Genomic DNA, 24,466 nt, shown 5'->3' on the forward strand with positions numbered 1-24,466 from the left:
AGTGTTCCATGACATTACCAAAATTATCATCACGGAAGTGTCCACTTCCATGATGATAAATCGCGCGTCACAAAAGTGCTTTCATCAAGGGTGACCGTCACGTGGCATCCACCGTAACGGAATGTCGTTAAGCTATTGGGTCGGGTTTTGGATCCGATAACCCGTTAACAGCCCCGACCAATGGGGATGTTCCACGTGTAAAATCATCATTGGCTGGAGGAAACACGTGTCGGCTCATCGTTGGGACAGATGTCATCCACTCATTGGACAGAAGGTGCCTATGATACATCGACACGTGGCACGGCCCAACAGAGGCCCATTCCTGTGAAAAGGCCGGCCCGTTTGACTTGGTCAAAAGGTGGCGGGCCGGCCCATGGAAAGCCTGTTAACGGCCTATTCACATATAACCCATTTACAACCGCTAACCCAAGGACCGTTACGCCCTATCCGAATTAGGCCCAGTAGCGTCATCTGGGCCATCCAATATGATTCCCGCCCGTTTTCACTTCTGGCCCATGTATGGCCCATGACGTCTTCCGGCCCATATGAGGCCCTTCGTAACTCTTGGACCATTAACGGCTTATCGTGAAACTGGCCTGTAATGAACAACGTATCACTTCACACCCATTAATGGCCCTTGCTGAAACTGGCCCGTAATGAACAGTGTATCACTTTCTACCCATTAACGGTCCGTTATTCCATTGGGCCATTTCCAGCCCATGTTATCTTTCGGCCTTCTCAGAGCCCATTTATTCTTGGGCTCATTTCCAGCATTTGTTAACTTACGGCCCGTTACTGTCATTTTCTGCTTGTGGGCCAAATTCAGCCAGTGGTAACAGTCGGCCCGTTTGTGGTCCGTTAATACGTTGGGCCGTTTTCATAGCGTCCTCGAATACGACCTATTAATGATGGCCCGTTATGGCCAGCCCATGAACGGACGATTCCAACTCTTGCCCGTTTACGGCCATAATGTGGTCTGTTTGGCCCATGTTTGGCCAATCGATCATACGGCCCATATAAGGCCCATTGATGATACGACCCATAGAAGGCCCATTGTTTCTACGGCCCATAGAAGGCCCATTGTTTCTACGGCCCGTAGAAGGCCCACTGTTTCTACGTGAAAGGGCTAGTTATTGACTAGAGGGGGGGTGAATAGGCGATTTTTATGAAAGTCTTCAAAACATGGGAGTTTCAAAGACAAACAATAGAAACAACACTATTCGTATGCAGCGGAAGGTAGACTACACTAGACAAGCCATAGTCAAGTATTCAATGAAGTGAAAGCATGAAGAGTATTAGCAACTAGGTAATAAAGATCAAGATGGAAGATAGTATGAAGCCAATCAAGACAAGTAGTTACACAATTAAGTCAAACTGATTATGCAAGAAGGAAATGACTTCACGAAGACAAACTGTAAGTAAGGAGAAGTGACAGATAGAACCAGTAGCTTCAGGAGGACAGGGGTTTGTGTGACCAGTTCCAGTTGCTGTGACAACTGTACGTCTGGTTAGGGAGGCTGAGATTTAACTCAGAAGACCGCGTCTTCACCTTATTCCCCTTGAGCTAAGGACTCTCAATCCCGGCCCAATCACTCTGGTAAGTCTTCAAGGTGGACTTCCAAACCTTCACAGACTTTGTTCACCGGCAATCCACAATGACTCTTGGATGCTCAGAACGTGATGCCTAACCGGCTGGAGGGTTCACAGTCCTCAAGTGAAATAAGTCTTCATATCACACGGATAGAAAGACTTCAGTGATGCCAAACACTCTTTGGGCTCTGGGTTGTTTGGGCTTTGTCCTCGCAAGGATTCTATCTCTCAAAAGCTTCGGAGGTGGGTTGCTCTCAAACGACAAAAGCCGTATACTAACTCTGAGCAGCCACCAATTTATGGTGCAGGGGGTGGGCTATTTATAGCCACTGGGCAACCCGACCTGATTTGTCCGAAATGACCCTAGGTCACTAAGGAACTGACACGTGTCTCAACGGTCAGATTTCAAACACGCGGCAGATTGACTTGGGCTACAAGTAAAGCCGACTTATCCGACTCTGGATAAGATTTGCACTCATTGTCTTCGCTCGAAGGCATAGGATTTGGTTGAGCATCACTTCAATCACTCTGACTTTGTTCACTTGTACCCCACTTAACAGTGCGGTGGTTCCTATGACTCAACAAAGAAGAAAAGAAACAACGAAACAACTAAGTCTTCGCACTCCATAGTCTTCAGACATTGTCTTCTCATGTCATAGTCTTCAACGTGATTAGCTTCACAGACCACCATTGTATTCAATGTCTTCACACATTATTAGGGGTCATATCCGGTAGGTAAACCAAATAAATGAGGGACTACTACCTGTGTTATCCTGCAATTCTCACAAACACATTAGTCCCTCAACCAGGTTTGTCGTCAATACTCCAAAACCAACTAGGGGTGGCACTAGATGCACTTACAATCTCCCCCTTTTTGGTGATTGATGACAAACTGGTTGAAGTTTTCAACAGGGATAAAAGTATGTGAAATTGTAAATAGGCCCCCCCTGAAGATGTGCATATAGATGTTTTGCGTTGGAATGCAAATGCACATGGCAGGTTGTACTTGTGGAGATCCTCCTCATCATATGAAGACAATACATCATGCATGAACAGATATACATGAATAATGACATGCATAATGAAAGATGTGTTGGAAATATGCCCTAGAGGCAATAATGAAAGCATTATTATTATATTTCCTTGTTCATGATAATTGTCTTTATTCATGCTATAATTGTGTTATCCGGAAATCGTAATACATGTGTGAATAACAGACACCAACATGTCCCTAGTGAGCCTCTAGTTGACTAGCTCGTTGATCAACAGATAGTCATGGTTTCCTCACTATGGACACTGGATGTCATTGATAACGAGATCACATCATTGGAAGAATGATGTGATGGACAAGACCCAATCCTAAACATAGCACAAGATCGTATAGTTCGTTTGCTAGAGTTTTCCAATGTCAAAGTATCTTTTCCTTAGACCATGAGATCGTGTAACTCCCGGATACCGTAGGAGTGCTTTGGGTGTGCCAAACGTCACAACGTAACTGGGTGACTATAAAGGTAGACTACGGGTATCTCCGAAAGTGTCTGTTGGGTGACATGGATCAAGACTGGGATTTGTCACTCCGTATGACGGAGAGGTATCACTGGGCCCACTCGGTAATGCATCATCATAATGAGCTCAGAGTGACCAAGTGTCTGGTCACGGGATCATGCATTACGGTACGAGTAAAGTGACTTGCCGGTAACGAGATTGAACGAGGTATTGGGATACCGACGATCGAATCTCGGGCAAGTAACATATCGATAGACAAAGGGAATAGCGTACGGGGTTGATTGAATCCTCGACATCGTGGTTCATCCGATGAGATCATCGTGGAACATGTGGGAGCCAACATGGGTATCCAGATCCCGCTGTTGGTTATTGACCGGAGAGTCGTCTCGGTCATGTCTGCTTGTCTCCCGAACCCGTAGGGTCTACACACTTAAGGTTCGGTTACGCTAGGGTTGTAGGGATATGTATATGCAGTAACCCGAATGTTGTTCGGAGTCCCGGATGAGATCCCGGACGTCACGAGGAGTTCCGGAATGGTCCGGAGGTAAAGATTTATATATGGGAAGTCCTGTTTCGGGCATCGGGACAAGTTTCGGGGTTATCGGTATTGTACCGGGACCACCGGAAGGGTCCCGGGGGTCCACCGGGTGGGTCCACCTGTCCCGGGGGGCCACATGGGCTGTAAGGGGGTGTGCCTTGGCCTAATGGGCCAAGGGCACCAGCCCCACATAGGCCCATGCGCCTAGGGTTTAAGGGGGCAAGAGTCCTAGGAGGGTAAGGCACCTCCTAGGTGCCTTGGGGGGGAGGGAAACCTCCCCTTGGCCGCCGGCCATAGGAGATTGGATCTCCTAGGCTGCACACCACCCCCCCTTGGCACCCCTATATATAGTGGGGGGAGAGGAGGGACTTCATACCTGAACGCCTCGGCCTTTGGTTGCCTCCTTCTCCCTCCCCAACACCTCCTCAACCTCCATAGTGCTTAGCGAAGCTCTGCCGGAGTACTGCAGCTCCATCAACACCACGCCGTCGTGCTGCTACTGGTGCCATCTCCCTCAACCTCTCCTCCCTCCCTTGCTGGATCAAGAAGGAGGAGACGTGGCTGTTCCGTACGTGTGTTGAACGCGGAGGTGCCGTCCGTTCGGCGCTGGTCATCGGTGATTTGGATCACGTCGAGTACAACTACATCATCACCGTTCTTTTGAACGCTTCCGCTCGCGATCTACAAAGGTATGTAGATGCATCTAATCACTCGTTGCTAGATGAACTCCTAGATGATCTTGGTGAAACGAGTAGGAAAATTTTTGTTTTCTGCAACGTTCCCCAACAGTGGCATCATGAGCTAGGTCTATGCGTAGTTCTTCTTGCGCGAGTAGAACACAATTTGTTGTGGGCGTAGATTTGTCAACTTTCTTGCCGTTACTAGTCCTTTCTTGCTTCAGCGGTATTGTGGGATGAAGCGGCCCGGACCAACCTTACACGTACGCTTACGTGAGACCGGTTCCACCGACTAACATGCACTAGTTGCATAAGGTGGCTGGCGGGTGTCTGTCTCTCCTACTTTAGTTGGAGCGGAATCGATGAACAGGGTCCTTATGAAGGGTAAATAGAAGTTGACAAATCACGTTGTGGCTTTAACGTAGGTAAGAAAACGTTCTTGCTAGAACCCTAATTCAGCCACGTAAAACATGCAACAACAATTAGAGGACGTCTAACTTGTTTTTGCAGCAAGTGGTTTGTGATATGATATGGCCAAAGTTGTGATGAATGATGAATGATCTATATGTGATGTATGAGATGTTCATGCTATTGTAATAGGATTCACGCCTTGCATGTCGATGAGTATGACAACCGGCAGGAGCCATAGGAGTTGTCTTTATTCTTTTATATGACCTGCGTGTCATCAAGAAACGCCATGTAAATTACTTTACTTTATTGCTAAACGCGTTAGCCATAGTAGTAGAAGTAATGGTTGGCGAGCAACTTCATGGAGACATGATGATGGAGATCATGATGATGGAGATCATGGTGTCAAGCCGGTGACAAGATGATCATGGAGCCCCAAGATGGAGATCAAAGGAGCTGTGTGATATTGGCCATATCATGTCACGTTTATTATTTGATTGCATGTGATGTTTATCATGTTTTGCATCTTGTTTACTTAGAACGACGGTAGTAAATAAGGTGATCCCTCATACTAATTTCAAGAAGTGTTCCCCCTAACTGTGCACCGTTGCGACAGTTCGCTGTTTCAAAACATCACGTGATGATCGGGTGTTTTATTCAGACGTTCACATACAACGGGTGTAAGACAGATTTACACATGCAAACACTTAGGTTGACTTGACGAGCCTAGCATGTACAGACATGGCCTCGGAACACAGAAGACCGAAAGGTCGAGCATGAGTCGTATAGAAGATACGATCAACATGAAGATGTTCACCGATGTTGACTAGTCCGTCTCACGTGATGATCGGACACGGTCTAGTTTAACTCGGATCATGTAATACTTAGATGACCAGAGGGATGTCTAATCTAAGTGGAGTTCACTAATAATTTGATTAGTTGAACTTAATTATCATGAACTTAGTCTAAAATCTTTGCAATATGTCTTGTAGATCAAATGGCCAACGTAGTCCTCAACTTCAACGCGTTCCTAGAGAAAACTAAGCTGAAAGACGATGGCAGCAACTATACGGACTGGGTCCGGAACCTGAGGATCATCCTCATAGCTGCCAAGAAAGATTATGTCCTACAAGCACCGCTTGGTGACGCACCCGTTCTCCCTGCGGAACAAGACGTTATGAACACTTGGCAGGCACGTTTCGATGACTACTCCCTCGTTCAGTGCGGCATGCTTTACAGCCTAGAGCCGGGGCTCCAAAAGCGTTTTGAGAGACATGGAGCATATGAGATGTTCGAAGAGCTGAAATGGTTTTCCAAGCTCATGCCCGGGTCGAGAGATATGAAGTCTCCGACAAATTCTTTAGCTGTAAGATGGAGGAAAACAGTTCTGTCAGTGAGCACATACTCACTATGTCTGGGTTGCATAACCGCTTGACTCAGCTGGGAGTTAATCTCCCGGATGATGCGGTCATTGACAGAATCCTCCAGTCGCTTCCACCAAGCTACAAGAGCTTTGTGATGAACTTCAATATGCAGGGGATGGAAAAGACCATTCCTGAAGTATTTGCTATGCTGAAATCAGCAGAGGTAGAAGTCAGAAAGGAACATCAAGTGTTGATGGTCAATAAAACCACTAAGTTCAAGAAAGGCAAGGGTAAAAAGAACTTCAAGAAGGACGGCAAGGAGGTTGCCGCGCCCGGCAAGCAAGCTGCTGGGAAGAAGCCAAAGAATGGACCCAAGCCCGAGACTGAGTGCTTTTATTGCAAGGGAAGCGGTCACTGGAAGCGGAACTGCCCTAAGTACTTAGCGGATAAGAAGGCCGGCAAAACAAAAGGTATATGTGATATACATGTGTACCTTACTAGTGCCCGTAGTAGCTCCTGGGTATTTGATACCGGTGCAGTTGCTCACATTTGTAACTCAAAGCAGGGGCTGCGGAATAAGCGGAAACTGGCAAAGGACGAGGTGACGATGCGCGTCGGGAATGGTTCCAAGGTCAATGTGATCGCCGTCGGCACGCTACCTCTGCATCTCCCTTCGGGATTAGTTTTAAACCTTAATAATTGTTATTTAGTGCCAGCTTTGAGCATGAACATTGTATCGGGATCTCGTTTAATTCGAGATGGCTACTCTTTTAAATCTGAGAATAATGGTTGTTCCATTTTTATGAGAGATATGTTTTATGGTCATGCTCCTATGGTGAATGGTTTATTCCTTATGAATCTCGAACGTGATGCTACACATATTCATAATGTGAGTACCAAAAGAAGTAAGGTTAATAATGATAGTCCCACATACCTGTGGCACTGCCGCCTTGGTCACATAGGTGTCAAACGCATGAAGAAGCTCCATGCTGATGGACTTTTAGAGTCTCTTGATTATGAATCATTTGACACATGCGAACCATGCCTTATGGGTAAAATGACCAAGACTCCGTTCTCAGGAACAATGGAGCGAGCAACCAACTTATTGGAAATCATACATACTGATGTGTGCGGTCCAATGAGTGTTGAGGCTCGCGGTGGCTATCGTTATGTTCTCACCCTCACTGATGATTTAAGTAGGTATGGGTATATCTACTTAATGAAACACAAGTCTGAAACCTTTGAAAAGTTCAAGGAATTTCAGAGTGAGGTTGAAAATCAACGTGACAGGAAAATCAAGTTTCTACGATCAGATCGTGGAGGAGAATACTTGAGTCACGAGTTTGGGGCACACTTAAGAAAATGTGGAATAGTTTCACAACTCACGCCGCCTGGAACACCTCAGCGTAATGGTGTGTCCGAACGTCGTAATCGCACTCTGTTAGATATGGTGCGATCTATGATGTCTCTTACCGATTTACCGCTTTCCTTCTGGGGCTATGCTTTAGAGACTGCCGCATTCACTTTAAATAGGGCTCCATCGAAATCCGTTAAGACGACACCGTATGAATTATGGTTTGGGAAGAAACCTAAGCTGTCGTTTCTAAAAGTTTGGGGATGCGATGCTTATGTCAAGAAACTTCAACCTGAAAAGCTCGAACCCAAATCGGAAAAATGCGTCTTCATAGGATACCCAAAAAAAACTGTTGGGTACACCTTCTACCACAGATCCGAAGGCAAGATCTTTGTTGCCAAGAATGGGTCCTTTCTGGAGAAAGAGTTTCTCTCGAAAGAAGTAAGTGGGAGGAAAGTAGAACTTGATGAAGTATTACCTCTTGAACCGGAAAATGGCGCAACTCAAGAAAATGTTCCTGAGGTGCCTGCACCGACTAGAGAGGAAGTTAATGATAATGATCAAGATACTTCTGATCAAGCTCCTACTGAAATTCGAAGGTCCACAAGGACACGTTCCGCACCAGAGTGGTACGGCAACCCTGTCTTGGAAATCATGTTGTTAGAAACGGTGAACCTTCGAACTATGAAGAAGCGATGGCGGGACCAGATTCCGACAAATGGCTAGAAGCCATGAAATCCGAGATAGGATCCATGTATGAAAACGAAGTATGGACTTTGACTGACTTGCCCGTAGAACGGCGAGCCATAGAAAATAAATGGATCTTTAAGAAGAAGACAGACGCGGATGGTAATGTGACCATCTATAAAGCTCGGCTTGTCGCTAAGGGTTATCGACAAGTTCAAGGGGTTGACTACGATGAGACTTTCTCACCGGTAGCGAAGCTGAAGTCCGTCCGAATCATGTTAGCAATTGCCGCATTTTATGATTATGAAATTTGGCAAATGGACGTCAAAACGGCATTCCTTAATGGTTTCCTTAAGGAAGAATTGTATATGATGCAGCCGGAAGGTTTTGTCAATCCTAAGAATGCTGACAAAGTGTGCAAGCTCCAACGCTCGATTTATGGGCTGGTGCAAGCATCTTGGAGTTGGAACATTCGCTTTGATGAGATGATCAAAGCGTTTGGGTTTACACAGACTTATGGAGAAGCCTGCGTTTACAAGAAAGTGAGTGGGAGCTCTGTAGCATTTCTCATATTATATGTAGATGACATACTTTTGATGGGAAATGATATAGAACTCTTGGACAGCATCAAGGCCTACTTGAATAAAAGTTTTTCAATGAAGGACCTTGGAGAAGCTGCTTATATATTAGGCATCAAAATCTATAGAGATAGATCAAGACGCCTCATAGGTCTTTCACAAAGCACATATCTTGATAAGATTTTGAAGAAGTTCAAAATGGATCAGTCCAAGAAAGGGTTCTTGCCTGTTTTGCAAGGTGTGAAATTGAGCTCAGCTCAATGTCCGACCACGGCAGCAGAGATAGAAGAGATGAGTGTCATCCCCTATGCCTCAGCCATAGGTTCTATTATGTATGCCATGCTGTGTACCAGACCTGATGTAAACCTTGCCGTAAGTTTGGTAGGAAGGTACCAAAGTAATCCCGGCAAGGAACACTGGACAGCGGTCAAGAATATCCTGAAGTACCTGAAAAGGACTAAGGAAATGTTTCTCGTTTATGGAGGTGACGAAAAGCTCGTCGTAAAGGGTTACGTCGATGCTAGCTTCGACACAGATCTGGATGACTCTAAGTCACAAACCGGATACGTGTATATTTTGAATGGTGGGGCAGTAAGCTGGTGCAGTTGCAAGCAAAGCGTCGTGGCGGGATCTACATGTGAAGCGGAGTACATGGCAGCCTCGGAGGCAGCACATGAAGCAATATGGGTGAAGGAGTTCATCACCGACCTAGGAGTCATACCCAATGCGTCGGGGCCGATCAAGCTCTTCTGTGACAACACTGGAGCTATTGCACTTGCCAAGGAGCCCAGGTTTCACAAGAAGACAAGGCACATCAAGCGTCGCTTCAACTCCATTCGTGAAAATGTTCAAGATGGAGACATAGAGATTTGTAAAGTACATACGGACCTGAATGTAGCAGATCCGTTGACTAAACCTCTCCCTAGAGCAAAACATGATCAACACCAGAATTCCATGGGTGTTCGATTCATCACAATGTAACTAGATTATTGACTCTAGTGCAAGTGGGAGACTGTTGGAAATATGCCCTAGAGGCAATAATAAAAGCATTATTATTATATTTCCTTGTTCATGATAATTGTCTTTATTCATGCTATAATTGTGTTATCCGGGAATCGTAATACATGTGTGAATAACAGACACCAACATGTCCCTAGTGAGCCTCTAGTTGACTAGCTCGTTGATCAACAGATAGTCATGGTTTCCTGACTATGGACACTGGATGTCATTGATAACGAGATCACATCATTGGGAGAATGATGTGATGGACAAGACCCAATCCTAAACATAGCACAAGATCGTATAGTTCGTTTGCTAGAGTTTTCCAATGTCAAAGTATCTTTTCCTTAGACCATGAGATCGTGTAACTCCCGGATACCGTAGGAGTGCTTTGGGTATGCCAAACGTCACAACGTAACTGGGTGACTATAAAGGTAGACTACGGGCATCTCCGAAAGTGTCTGTTGGGTGACATGGATCAAGACTGGGATTTGTCACTCCGTATGACGGAGAGGTATCACTGGGCCCACTCGGTAATGCATCATCATAATGAGCTCAAAGTGACCAAGTGTCTGGTCACGGGATCATGCATTACGGTACGAGTAAAGTGACTTGCCGGTAACGAGATTGAACGAGGTATTGGGATACCGACGATCGAATCTCGGGCAAGTAACATATCGATAGACAAAGGGAATAGCGTACGGGATTGATTAAATCCTCGACATCGTGGTTCATCCGATGAGATCATCGTGGAGCATGTGGGAGCCAACATGGGTATCCAGATCCCGCTGTTGGTTATTGACCGGAGAGTTGTCTCGGTCATGTCTGCTTGTCTCCCGAACCCGTAGGGTCTACACACTTAAGGTTCGGTGACGCTAGGGTTATGAAGATATGTATATGCAGAAACCCGAATGTTGTTCGGAGTCCCGGATGAGATCCCGGACGTCACGAGGAGTTCCGGAATGGTCCGGAGGTAAAGAATTATATATAGGAAGTGCTATTTCGGGCATCGGGACAAGTTTCGGGGTTATCGGTATTGTACCGGGACCACCGGAAGGGTCCCGGGGGTCCACCGGGTGGGGCCACCTGTCCCGGGGGGCCACATGGGCCGTAGGGGGTGCGCCTTGGCCTAGATGGGCCAAGGGCACCAGCCCCTATAGGCCCATGCGCCTAGGGTTTCCACCATGGAAGAGTCCATGTGGTGGAAGGCACCCCTAGGTGCCTTGGGGGGAGGGAAACCTCCCCTTGGCCGCCGCCCCCCCTAGTAGATCTCATCTACTAGGGCCGGCGCCCCCCCTTGGCACCCCTATATATAGTGGGGGGGAGAGAAGGGATTAAAAACCAGCCCCTGGCGCCTCCATCTCCCCCCGTTACGTCTCTCCCTCGTAGTCTCAGTGAAGCCCTGCTGCTGTGACGCCCTGCATCCACCACCACGCCGTCGTGCTGCTGGATCTTCATCGACCTCTCCTTCCCCCTTGCTGGATCAAGAAGGAGGAGACGTCTCCCGTCCCGTACGTGTGTTGAACGCGGAGGTGCCGTCCGTTCGGCGCTGGTCATCGGTGATTTGGATCACGTCGAGTACGACTACATCGTCGCCGTTCTTTTGAACGCTTCCGTGCGCGATCTACAAAGGTATGTAGATGCATCTAATCACTCGTTGCTAGATGAACTCCTAGATGATCTTGGTGAAACGAGTAGGAAAATTTTTGTTTTCTGCAACGTTCCCCAACAGTGGCATCATGAGCTAGGTCTATGCGTAGTTCTTCTTGCGTGAGTAGAACACAATTTGTTGTGGGCGTAGATTTGTCAACTTTCTTGCCGTTACTAGTCCTTTCTTGCTTCAGCGGTATTGTGGGATGAAGCAGCCCGGACCAACCTTACACGTACGCTTACGTGAGACCGGTTCCACCGACTAACATGCACTAGTTGCATAAGGTGGCTGGCGGGTGTTTGTCTCTCTCACTTTAGTTGGAGCGGAATCGATGAACAGGGTCCTTATGAAGGGTAAATAGAAGTTGAAAAATCACGTTGTGGCTTTAACGTAGGTGAGAAAACGTTCTTTCTAGAACCCTAATTCAGCCACGTAAAACTTGCAACAACAATTAGAGGACGTCTAACTTGTTTTTGCAGCAAGTGGTTTGTGATATGATATGGCCAAAGTTGTGATGAATGATGAATGATCTATATGTGATGTATGAGATGTTCATGCTATTGTAATAGGATTCACGACTTGCATGTTGATGAGTATGACAACTGGCAGGAGCCGTAGGAGTTGTCTTTATTCTTTTTATGACCTGCGTGTCATCGAGAAACGCCATGTAAATTACTTTACTTTATTGCTAAACGCGTTAGCCATAGTAGTAGAAGTAATAGTTGGCGAGCAACTTCATGGAGACACGATGATGGAGATCATGATGATGGAGATCATGGTGTCAAGCCGGTGACAAGATGATCATGGAGCCCCAAGATGGAGATCAGAGGAGCTATGTGATATTGGCCTTATCATGTCACGTTTATTATTTGATTGCATGTGATGTTTATCATGTTTTGCATCTTGTTTACTTAGAACGACGGTAGTAAATAAGATGATCCCTCACAATAAATTCAAGAAGTGTTCCCCCTAACTGTGCACCGTTGCGACAGTTCGCTATTTCAAAACACCATGTGATGATCGGGTGTTTTATTCAGACGTTCACATACAACGGGTGTAAGACAGATTTACACATGCAAACACTTAGGTTAACTTGACGAGCCTAGCATGTACAGACATGGCCTCGGAACACAGAAGACCGAAAGGTCGAGCATGAGTCGTATAGAAGATACAAACAACATGAAGATGTTCACCGACGTTGACTAGTCCGTCTCACGTGATGATCGGACACGGTCTAGTTAAACTCGGATCATGTAATACTTAGATGACTGGAGGGATGTCTAATCTAAGTGGGAGTTCATTAATAATTTGATTAGTTGAACTTAATTATCATGAACTTAGTCTAAATATTTTATGATATGTCTTGTAGATTAAATGGCCAACGTAGTCCTCAACTTCAACGCGTTCCTAGAGAAAACCAAGCTGAAAGACGATGGCAGCAACTATACGGACTGGGTCCGGAACCTGACGATCATCCTCATAGCTGCCAAGAAAGATTATGTCCTACAAGCACCGCTTGGTGACGCACCCGTTCTCCCTGCAGAACAAGATGTTATGAACACTTGGCAGGCACGTTCCGATGACTACTCCCTCGTTCAGTGCAGCATGCTTTACAGCCTAGAGCCGGGGCTCCAAAAGCGTTTTGAGAGACATGGAGCATATGAGATGTTCGAAGAGCTGAAAATGGTTTTCCAAGCTCATGCCCGGGTCGAGAGATATGAAGTCTCCGACAAATTCTTCAGCTGTAAGATGGAGGAAAACTGTTCTGTCAGTGAGCTCATACTCACTATGTCTGGGTTGCATAACCGCTTGACTCAGCTGGGAGTTAATCTCCCGGATGATGCGGTCATTGACAGAATCCTCCAGTCGCTTCCACCAAGCTACAAGAGCTTTGCGATGAACTTCAATATGCAGGGGATGGAAAAGACCATTCCTGAAGTATTTGCTATGCTGAAATCGGCAGAGGTAGAAGTCAGGAAGGAACATCAAGTGTTGATGGTCAATAAAACCACTAAGTTCAAGAAAGGCAAGGGTAAAAGGAACTTCAAGAAGGACGGCAAGGAGGTTGCCGCGCCCGGCAAGCAAGCTGCCGGGAAGAAGCCAAAGAATGGACCCAAGCCCGAGACTGAGTGCTTTTATTGCAAGGGAAGCGGTCACTGGAAGCGGAACTGCCCTAAGTACTTAGCGGATAAGAAGGCCGGCAAAACAAAAGGTATATGTGATATACATGTAATTGATGTGTACCTTACTAGTGCCCGTAGTAGCTCCTGGGTATTTGATACCGGTGCAGTTGCTCACATTTGTAACTCAAAGCAGGGGCTGCGGAATAAGCGGAAACTGGCAAAGGACGAGGTGACGATGCGCGTCGGGAATGGTTCCAAGGTCAATGTGGTCGCCGTCGGCACGCTACCTCTGCATCTCCCTTCGGGATTAGTTTTAAACCTTAATAATTGTTATTTAGTGCCAGCTTTGAGCATGAACATTTTATCGGGATCTCGTTTAATTCGAGATGGCTACTCTTTTAAATCTGAGAATAATGGTTGTTCCATTTTTATGAGAGATATGTTTTATGGTCATGCTCCTATGGTGAATGGTTTATTCTTTATGAATCTCGAACGTGATGCTACACATGTTCATAATGTGAGTACCAAAAGAAGTAAGGTTGATAATGATAGTCCCACATACCTGTGGCACTGCCGCCTTGGTCACATAGGTGTCAAACGCATGAAGAAGCTCCATGCTGATGGACTTTTAGAGTCTCTTGATTATGAATCATTTGACACATGCGAACCATGCCTTATGGGTAAAATGACCAAGACTCCATTCTCAGGAACAATGGAGCGAGCAACCGACTTATTGGAAATCATACATACTGATGTGTGCGGTCCAATGAGTGTTGAGGCTCGCGGTGGCTATCGTTATGTTCTCACCCTCACTGATGATTTAAGTAGGTATGGGTATATCTACTTAATGAAACACAAGTCTGAAACCTTTGAAAAGTTCAAGGAATTTTAGAGTGAGGTTGAAAATCAACGTGACAGGAAAATCAAGTTTCTACGATCAGATCGTGGAGGAGAATACTTGAGTCACGAGTTTGGCACACACTTAAGAAAATGTGGAATAATTTCACAACTCACGCCGCCTGGAACACCTCAGCGTAATGGTGTGTCCGAACGTCGTAATCGCACTCTATTAGATATGGTGCGATCTATGATGTCTCTTACCGATTTACCGCTATCCTTTTGGGGCTATGCTTTAGAGACTGCCGCGTTCACTTTAAATAGGGCTCCGTCGAAATCCGTTGAGACGACACCGTATGAATTATGGTTTGGGAAGAAACCTAAGCTGTCATTTCTAAAAGTTTGGGGATGTGATGCTTATGTCAAGAAACTTCAACCTGAAAAGCTCGAACCCAAGTCGGAAAAATGCGTCTTCATAGGATACCCAAAAGAAACTATTGGGTACACCTTCTACCTCAGATCCGAAGGCAAGATCTTTGTTGCCAAGAATGGGTCCTTTCTAGAGAAAGAGTTTCTCTCGAAAGAAGTAAGTGGGAGGAAAGTAGAGCTTGATGAAGTATTACCTCTTGAACCGGAAAATGGCGCAACTCAAGAAAATGTTCCTGAGGTGCCTGCACCGACTAGAGAGGAAGTTAATGACAATGATCAAGATACTTCTGATCAAGCCCCTACTGAAATTCGAAGGTCCACAAGGACACGTTCTGCACCAAAGTGGTACGGCAACCCTGTCTTGGAAATCATGCTGTTAGACAATGGTGAACCTTCGAACTATGAAGAAGTGATGGCGGGCCCGGATTCCGACAAATGGCTAGAAGCCATGAAATCCGAGATAGGATCCATGTATGAAAACAAAGTATGGACTTTGATTGACTTGCCCGTTGAGCGGCGAGCCATAGAAAATAAATGGATCTTTAAGAGGAAGACAGACGCGGATGGTAATGTGACCATCTATAAAGCTCGGCTTGTCGCTAAGGGTTATCAACAAGTTCAAGGGGTTGACTACGATGAGACTTTCTCACCGGTAGCGAAGCTGAAGTCCGTCCGAATCATGTTAGCAATTGCCGCATTCTATGATTACGAAATATGGCAAATGGACGTCAAAACCGCATTCCTTAATGGTTTCCTTAAGGAAGAATTGTATATGATGCAGCCGGAAGGTTTTGTCGATCCTAAGAATGCTGACAAAGTGTGCAAGCTCCAACGCTCGATTTATGGGCTGGTGCAAGCATCTCGGAGTTGGAACATTCGCTTTGATGAGATGATCAAAGCGTTTGGGTTTACACAGACTTATGGAGAAGCCTGCGTTTACAAGAAAGTGAGTGGGAGCTCTGTAGCATGTCTCATATTATATGTAGATGACATACTTTGATGGGAAATGATATAGAACTCTTGGACAGCATCAAGGCCTACTTGAATAAAAGTTTTTCAATGAAGGACCTTGGAGAAGCTACTTATATATTAGGCATCAAAATCTATAGAGATAGATCGAGACGCCTCATAGGTCTTTCACAAAGCACATACCTTGATAAGATATTGAAGAAGTTCAATATGGATCAATCCAAGAATGGGTTCTTGCCTGTGTTACAAGGTACGAAATTGAGCTCAGCTCAATGTCCGACCACGGTAGAAGATATAGAAGAGATGAGCGTCATCCCCTATGCCTCAGCCATAGGTTCTATTATGTATGCCATGCTGTGTGCCAGACCTGATGTTAACCTTGCCGTCAGTTTGGTAGGAAGGTATCAAAGTAATCCCGGCAAGGAACACTAGACAACAGTCAAGAATATCCTGAAGTACCTGAAAAGGACTAAGGAAATGTTTCTCGTTTATGGAGGTGACGAAGAGCTCGTCGTAAAGGGTTACGTCGACGCTAGCTTCGACACAGATCTGGATGACTCTAAGTCACAAACCTGATACGTGTATATTTTGAATGGTGGGGCAGTAAGCTGGTGCAGTTGCAAACAAAGCGTCGTGGCGGGATCTACATGTGAAGCGGAGTACATGGCAGCCTCGGAGGCAGCACATGAAGCAATATGGGTGAAGGAGTTCATCACCGACCTAGGAGTCATACCCAATGCGTCGGGGCCAATCAAGCTCTTCTGTGACAACACTGGAGCTATTGCACTTGCCAACGAGCCCAGGTTTCACAAGAAGACAAGGCACATCAAGTGTCGCTTCAACTCCATTCGTGAAAATGTTCAAGATGGAGACATAGAGATTTGTAAAGTACATGCGGACCTGAATATAGCAGATCCGTTGACTAAACCTCTCCCTAGAGCAAAACATGATCAACACCAGAATTCCATGGGTGTTCGATTCATCACAATGTAACTAGATTATTGACTCTAGTGCAAGTGGGAGACTGTTGGAAATATGCCCTAGAGGCAATAATAAAAGCATTATTATTATATTTCCTTGTTCATGATAATTGTCTTTATTCATGCTATAATTGTGTTATCCGGAAATCGTAATACATGTGTGAATAACAGACACCAACATGTCCCTAGTGAGCCTCTAGTTGACTAGCTCGTTGATCAACAGATAGTCATGGTTTCCTCACTATGGACACTGGATGTCATTGATAACGAGATCACATCATTGGGAGAATGATGTGATGGACAAGACCCAATCCTAAACATAGCACAAGATCGTATAGTTCGTTTGCTAGAGTTTTCCAATGTCAAAGTATCTTTTCCTTAGACCATGAGATCGTGTAACTCCCGGATACCGTAGGAGTGCTTTGGGTGTGCCAAACGTCACAACGTAACTGGGTGACTATAAAGGTAGACTACGGGTATCTCCGAAAGTGTCTGTTGGGTGACATGGATCAAGACTGGGATTTGTCACTCCGTATGACGGAGAGGTATCACTGGGCCCACTCGGTAATGCATCATCATAATGAGCTCAGAGTGACCAAGTGTCTGGTCACGGGATCATGCATTACGGTACGAGTAAAGTGACTTGCCGGTAACGAGATTGAACGAGGTATTGGGATACCGACGATCGAATCTCGGGCAAGTAACATATCGATAGACAAAGGGAATAGCGTACGGGATTGATTAAATCCTCGACATCGTGGTTCATCCGATGAGATCATCGTGGAGCATGTGGGAGCCAACATGGGTATCTAGATCCCGCTGTTGGTTATTGACCGGAGAGTTGTCTCGGTCATGTCTGCTTGTCTCCCGAACCCGTAGGGTCTACACACTTAAGGTTCGGTGACGCTAGGGTTATGAAGATATGTATATGCAGAAACCCGAATGTTGTTCGGAGTCCCGGATGAGATCCCGGACGTCACGAGGAGTTCCGGAATGGTCCGGAGGTAAAGAATTATATATAGGAAGTGCTATTTCGGGCATCGGGACAAGTTTCGGGGTTATCGGTATTGTACCGGGACCACCGGAAGGGTCCCGGGGGTCCACCGGGTGGGGCCACCTGTCCCGGGGGGCCACATGGGCTGTAGGGGGTGCGCCTTGGCCTAGATGGGCCAAGGGCACTAGCCCCTATAGGCCCATGCGCCTAGGGTTTCCACCATGGAAGAGTCCATGTGGTGGAAGGCACCCCTAGGTGCCTTGGGGGGGAGGGAAACCTCCCCTTGGCCGCCGCCCCCCCTAGTAGATCTCATCTACTAGGGCCGGCGCCCCCCCTTGGCACCCCTATATATAGTGGGGGGGAGAGGAGGGATTAAAAACCAGCCCCTGGCGCCTCCATCTCCCCCCGTTACGTCTCTCCCTCGTAGTCTCGGCGAAGCCCTGCTGCTGTGACGCCCTGCATCCACCACCACGCCGTCGTGCTGCTGGATCTTCATCAACCTCTCCTTCCCCCTTGCTGGATCAAGAAGGAGGAGACGTCTCCCGTCCCGTACGTGTGTTGAACGCGGAGGTGCCGTCCGTTCGGCGCTGGTCATCGGTGATTTGGATCATGTCGAGTACGACTACATCGTCACCGTTCTTTTGAACGCTTCCGTGCGCGATCTACAAAGGTATGTAGATGCATCTAATCACTCGTTGCTAGATGAACTCCTAGATGATCTTGGTGAAACGAGTAGGAAATTTTTTGTTTTCTGCAACGTTCCCCAACAAGATGTACGTCTGCGAAATGACTTCATGCGGGATTTATCATCGCACATGCGGAATTTATCGTCGCATCACAGAATAGCAGAGAAAGTAGTAGACGACCATCAAGTTTAAGTGTTACAACTCAAAGAACCAAATGTATCAAAAGCGAGAGTTGTAAACACTAGGCAAAAGTATAGCAACCACCCATATGGACCCGCTTGAAGACTATCAACATATCCTTCTCCCCCTTTTGTCAGTAAGGACCAAAAAGGTTTGAAGACATAGTCGCTACTCGTTCCCATGAGGAGTAGGTGAAGCAGCAGGGTCGTCGTTGAGGTTTGGTGGTGCAGAAAAACTTGGTGCAGACTCGATACATGCTGAGGTTGGAGGTGGTGAAGTAGCATCATCGGCGTCATCAAGAACTTTGGCATTTACTGTAGCTGCAGAGGAAGAGTACTCTAAATCTTCAAGAGAGGGGGTTCGACGCCAAGACAACATTCCTAGGAGGAGTGGAGTCAAACTTGAATCTTTCGGTGAAGCCATCGTCTTGAAGATCAGCTTCAGCACTGAGCAATGTCAAATCCTTCCAAGTCCTCCGACAGGTTTCATGCGTAACAAAGGCGTTCTTGGTGGCAAGGTTGCGAATGCGATTGGCATCCACCAAGAGGCTTTGCGTTTGACGTTTCAGCCAGTAATGATTTTTGTCGTGTTTCTGATGCAAGGCCACGAGAAGCTCTCGGTCATTAAGCACACGAGATCGCTTTCGAGTCCTTGGAGCAATGGTGCTTTCTTTGGCTTCAATACGTGCACGGCGAGTGTTGCCGGCCAGTGGATAGACACGAGAAGTAGCCTGAACACCTTCAACGTGCCAAGAGAAACTCTAATGATTGGTATTGTGAAGATATATTGCCTCCTTGGCAGGCTCTGAGTAGATGGCTTCGACTGACATATCAACCTCTGGCAGGAATATAAGATGGTTGGGTGCAGACGGCTGATAGTTAACTGCGGAGTGAAGCTTGATCAGACGCGTAACCCAAGGAGCATAAAATTTTAGACCAAAGATGTCAGAGCCAGATGCAGCAAACTAACGAATGAAGAAATCCTGAGCATTGAAGTTTTTGCCATTGAGAATATAGAAGACCAATGTCTTCATTGCACCTTCAAGCTTTGCTGAGGAGGAATGCCCTTTGATGGGCCATAGAGTTCGCCTAATGATGTGATAGATGGTGCGGGGCAGATACTCTAGGTCTTCAACAAAGAATTCCTTGGGATATTCGGCTTCCTGTGGCAGTGGCTTCATCATGCTCAGCATTTGGCTCATGTTGGGCTCTGGCTTCTGAAAGATGCTTTCCAAGGCATTGCGGTGAAGCTGACAACCAGGTTCATAGAGTTCACATGGAGTGGACATCCCGGTAAGGTCAATGAGATCAAAAGCTTTGGCTTCATGATGTACATTGCCTGTCATCCACTCAAGGACCCATGTCTTCGGATCCCTGTTGTAGCCGCGAATGTGGAGAGTTGCATAAAACTAGAGCAGAAGCTCTTCATTCCAATGCTCCTTATCAGTGACAAACTGTAGCAGGCCTACATCTTGGAAACAATCAAGTGCTTCTTCTAAGCAGGGCAGGCCAGCAATGGCTTCGGAATCTAGACGCATATGAGGAAATGTGCGCCCTTGGTTGTATAGAATGCAGGAGTAATAGTTGCGTTGCTGATAGCTCCAGAACCGATCAGATGATATTCTTGGCTTGGAATATGGGTTCTTGGCATTGTCAAAGAAGGTGTAGTGTGCAATGAAGCCATTTACATTGAATGATCCTGGTGCAGATGCAGTACCTGGGAACCGTGGCAACCTTGGCTTTGACTTCTGAACCTGAGGCTGGTGCTCTAGATGATAATCAAATTGAGGTCCGGGAACAGGCGAAGGAACCAGAATAGGCCATCTGATAGAGACCAGCTCGCCTTGATAGAATGCTTTCTCAATAGTGTGTGGCCTTGGTCGCGGTACAGGAGCAGAGGCATTTGCAATGGCGTCAGGCTACACATTAGTGGCAGGTGCATCGTTGGCTTCATGCACAGTGTTGACTATAGGCGCCACATTATCTTCAGCCATGACGTTGTCATTGGCGTCAGTAGTGTTGTGGGTGGCTGCCTCAGGATTTTCAACCTCCACTTGAGTAGCTGGAGGGTCGGGCATAGACGTGTTCTCCTCGAGAACAACTTCTTCTTGGTTGGTAGGGGGTGTAGCAACACGTTCTTCTTGTCTTTCATCAGCTGATGCAGCCGGAATCTCTTCAATAGCATTAGCTTCTGGTATGGGAATCGTCACAGAAGGATTGTCTTCAGGGAACACTTGACGTGCCACTGTGCTGGACTAGTGGGAATCCTCTTCTGTGATGGTTGTCATGGAGACCAATGGCCTCTGGCCTTTGCGAAGCCGTTGAAACACAGGCGACGCTTTCGGTGATGGTGTGGTCTCCATGTAATTGTCGTCATTCACAATTGGGCTAGTGACTTGCATTGGTGGAGGACGGGGTGTACTTTGTGAGTTTTGAACTAGGGTTGCAGGTTGGGGGCGATCAGCCCAGGAGGCATCCTGTGAGATTGGCATCAACGGACGACCAATACTGATGGGTTCGCTGTTCGCTAGAACATGCGATGATACCATTTGGCGCTCGATCTGAGGAAGGACTTCATCATCAACAACATTGTCTTGGGGACCAATGTCTTCAGTCGCAATGGGGTCAACGACTAGAATTTCTTGAGCTTCAGGAGCCTCTATGGAAGCAGGCTCATGAACTATCAGTTGACGCTCTTGGTTTTCAGACGTAGGACGAGCAAAAGCAATGGGCTCGACAACAAGGGGCTCTTTGGGAGCAGCACAATTTCTCTTCTTGGTCTTCCTCTTCTTGGGGGGTGGTGCATCATCAGTGGTGTTCTTGATTTTTCGCTTTCTGGCTTCGGCTTCAGCTGCCCTTGTTTTCTTTTGTTCTGAAGCCACTATCGGGACCTTAGGCTTCGAGCTTGTCATGCTGGCAGGGAAGACAATGCGAGGTTCTTCCCGCCTTGGAGCTTCAGTTGGGGCCACAGTAGACTTCTTCTTCTTGGCAGCCATCTTGGGGTCAATGCCTAAACGCCTCCTTGAGGTCATTCAACATCATCTTGAGGTTATGAACATCAACCTCACTAAGCTTGGCCACATGCTTCTTGAACTGTTCCTTCTGATAGTCAATCTTGTTTTTCAGTTCAATAATCTTCTGAGCCAGAGCCAGCTCAGGAGCAATGGCACCTTGAAAAGAGACACTGATGCCAATCGAGAGCTGAAGATCGTCAAAGCTGATATTGGGGTTGTGAAACCACTCATCAATGAAGTTATTCAGAATGTTTATGTCAAAGAGGGGCAGATCATTGAAGATCTCCGCCTCTTGCTTGCTCTTGATCAGCTGCTCCAGAGCATTGTTACCAAACTCATCATCTGAAGACAGATCAATGGCTTCAGATTTGTTCCTTAGAACGACAGCTGGTGTCAGTGCTTGACTAGGCCTTTGAACAGTTTTTTTCTGAGACTTCTCTCCCTTCTTGGAGATGCGAGAGTGATCTTCAGAGGTGTTACTTGGAGCAGGAGGTGCAGTTGCCAATGGCTTCACTTGAGAAGCTTTTGGTGCAACATTTGGTTTTGCAGCCTTAGCTTTCTTTTGCTTCTGTGGCTGAGGAGGTGGAGCTGGTGCATCATCAGTGTCAGCATCATCACCAGAATGATCCATGTTTGCACCTTGAACTACAATGTGCGAGAGGAGGCCTTCAAAATTATAGAAAGGGCCAATCCTGTTTTCATTGGATTCATAGGAGCCATCTTTCCGAGGAGCAGAAGGACCATGATTGAAGTCGAGTCCAAAGGCCTTCTTGTTCTTCACGGCAGATTCTTTAGCAAACTGGAAGTTGCGTTTGAACAGATTTTCATCATGACACCACAGCGGAGAGGAGGAGTCAACAATCTCTGGTTCTGGGCCGCGTACCATACAAGGATAGAATTCTCGTTGAATGGCTTCAGAATGGGACTGGGGTTGAAGGTTTTTGTACAAGACATCTCCCGAGGGTGGTTTGATAGCATTCTTCTCAGCGTACTCAGCCGTGACAAATCTATATTTGAACCATTCTTCAGCCCAATATATTCGAATCCATTGGATTCGATTCTTGCGTTCACCATATGTTTCGTCAGGGTCAGTTTTGTACAACTCATGCAGATCTGGTGGCAAATCCTTGGAGGTATTCCCATGACGCTGTCTGCCACCGTTTCTTGCTGATTTCTTAGTAGCCATGAAGCTTAACCTGAAAGGCTTCAGAACTTGCAAAGGCTTCCTATGGCTAGTCAGACAAGAACTGGTATCACGCCAAATATGCGACTGTATCCAAAAGGAACTCGAAGGTCCCACCAAGGATAAACCCGCATATTGAAACGCTTTTGCAAGGTGGATATCATTACATCAACATTACATAATAGATGGGGATACATACAAGAGGCATAGAATGCCACACGAATACAACATCACAAAACATAAGAGCATCATCCGACTACGGATGAAACACAAACAGAAACTCAAATGACATCCACCCTGCTAGCCCAGGCTGCCGACCTGGAACCTATCCCCTGATCGAAGAAGAAGCAGAAGAAGAACTCAACGCAAGCAAGCATCGCTCTCGCGTCATGATCATCGCAAAACCTATACCTGCAACTGTTGTTGTAGTAATCTGTGAGCCACGAGGACTCAGCAATCCCATTACCATGGGTATCAAGACTAGCAAAGCTTAAAGGGAAAGGAAGGGGTAAAGTGGTGAGGCTGCAGCAGCGACTAAGCATATATGGTGGCTAACATACGCAAATAAGAGCGAGAAGAGAGCAAAAGGAACAGTCGTGAAGCTAGCAATGATCAAGAAGTGATCCTGAACTCCTACTTACGTCAAACATAACCCAGAAACCGAGTTCACTTCCTGGACTCCGCCGAAAAGAGACCATCATGGCTACACACGCGGTTGATGCGTTTTAATTCGGATCTGGTGTCAAGTTATCTACAACCGGACATTAACAAATTCCCATCTGCCTATAACCGCAGGCACGACTTCCGAAAGTTTATACCCTGCAGGGGTGTCCCAACTTAGCCCATGATAAGCTCTCGCGATCAATGAAGGATATACCTTCTCCCAGGAAGACCCGATCAGACTCGGAGTCCCGGTTTACAAGACATTTCGACAATGGTAAAACAAGACCAGCAAGACCACCCGATGCGCCGACAATCCCGATAGGAGCTGCACATATCTCGTTCTCAGGGCAACACTGGATGAACACTACGTACAACTAAAACCAGACCTCGAGTTTCCAAGAGGTGCCGCTGCAAGTGGGTCTGGTTCGGACCAACACTTAGACAAGCACTAGCCCGGGGGGGCTATAATAAAGATGACCCTCGAGAGAGCGACTCCCAAGGGAAAAGGAGGTGGTGGTGAGGCAAATGGTAAAACCAAGGTTGGGCCTTGCTGGAGGAGTTTTATTCAAAGCAAACTGTCAAGGGGGTCCCATAAATCACCCGGCCGCGTAAGGAACGCAAAATCCGGGAGCATAACACCGGTATGACGGAAACTAGGGCGGCAAGAGTGGAACAAAACACCAGGCAAAAGTCCGAGTCTTCCACCATTTACCAAGTATATAGATGCATTACTAATATAAGAGATATTGTGATATCCCAACCAAAATCCTGTCCACCATGGAGTAATCTTCAACTTCACCTGCAACTAACAACGCTATAAGAGGGGCTGAGCAAAAACGGTAACATAGCCAAGCAATGGTTTGCATAGGACAGGTGTCAAAGGTTAGAGGTTCATGGCAATATGGGAGGCTTGATAAACAGGTGATAGGTAGCGCAGCAAAGCGATAGAACGAAGCAACTAGCATAGCAATGATAGTAGTGAGATCCAGGGTAGCGGTCATCTTGCCTAAAATCCCGCAAGGAAGAAGAATGAGTCCATGGAGAAGATGAAGCCACG

Source organism: Triticum aestivum, chromosome 5B (assembly GCF_018294505.1).
Source record: "Triticum aestivum cultivar Chinese Spring chromosome 5B, IWGSC CS RefSeq v2.1, whole genome shotgun sequence".
In the NCBI taxonomy this organism is placed as follows: domain Eukaryota; kingdom Viridiplantae; phylum Streptophyta; class Magnoliopsida; order Poales; family Poaceae; genus Triticum; species Triticum aestivum.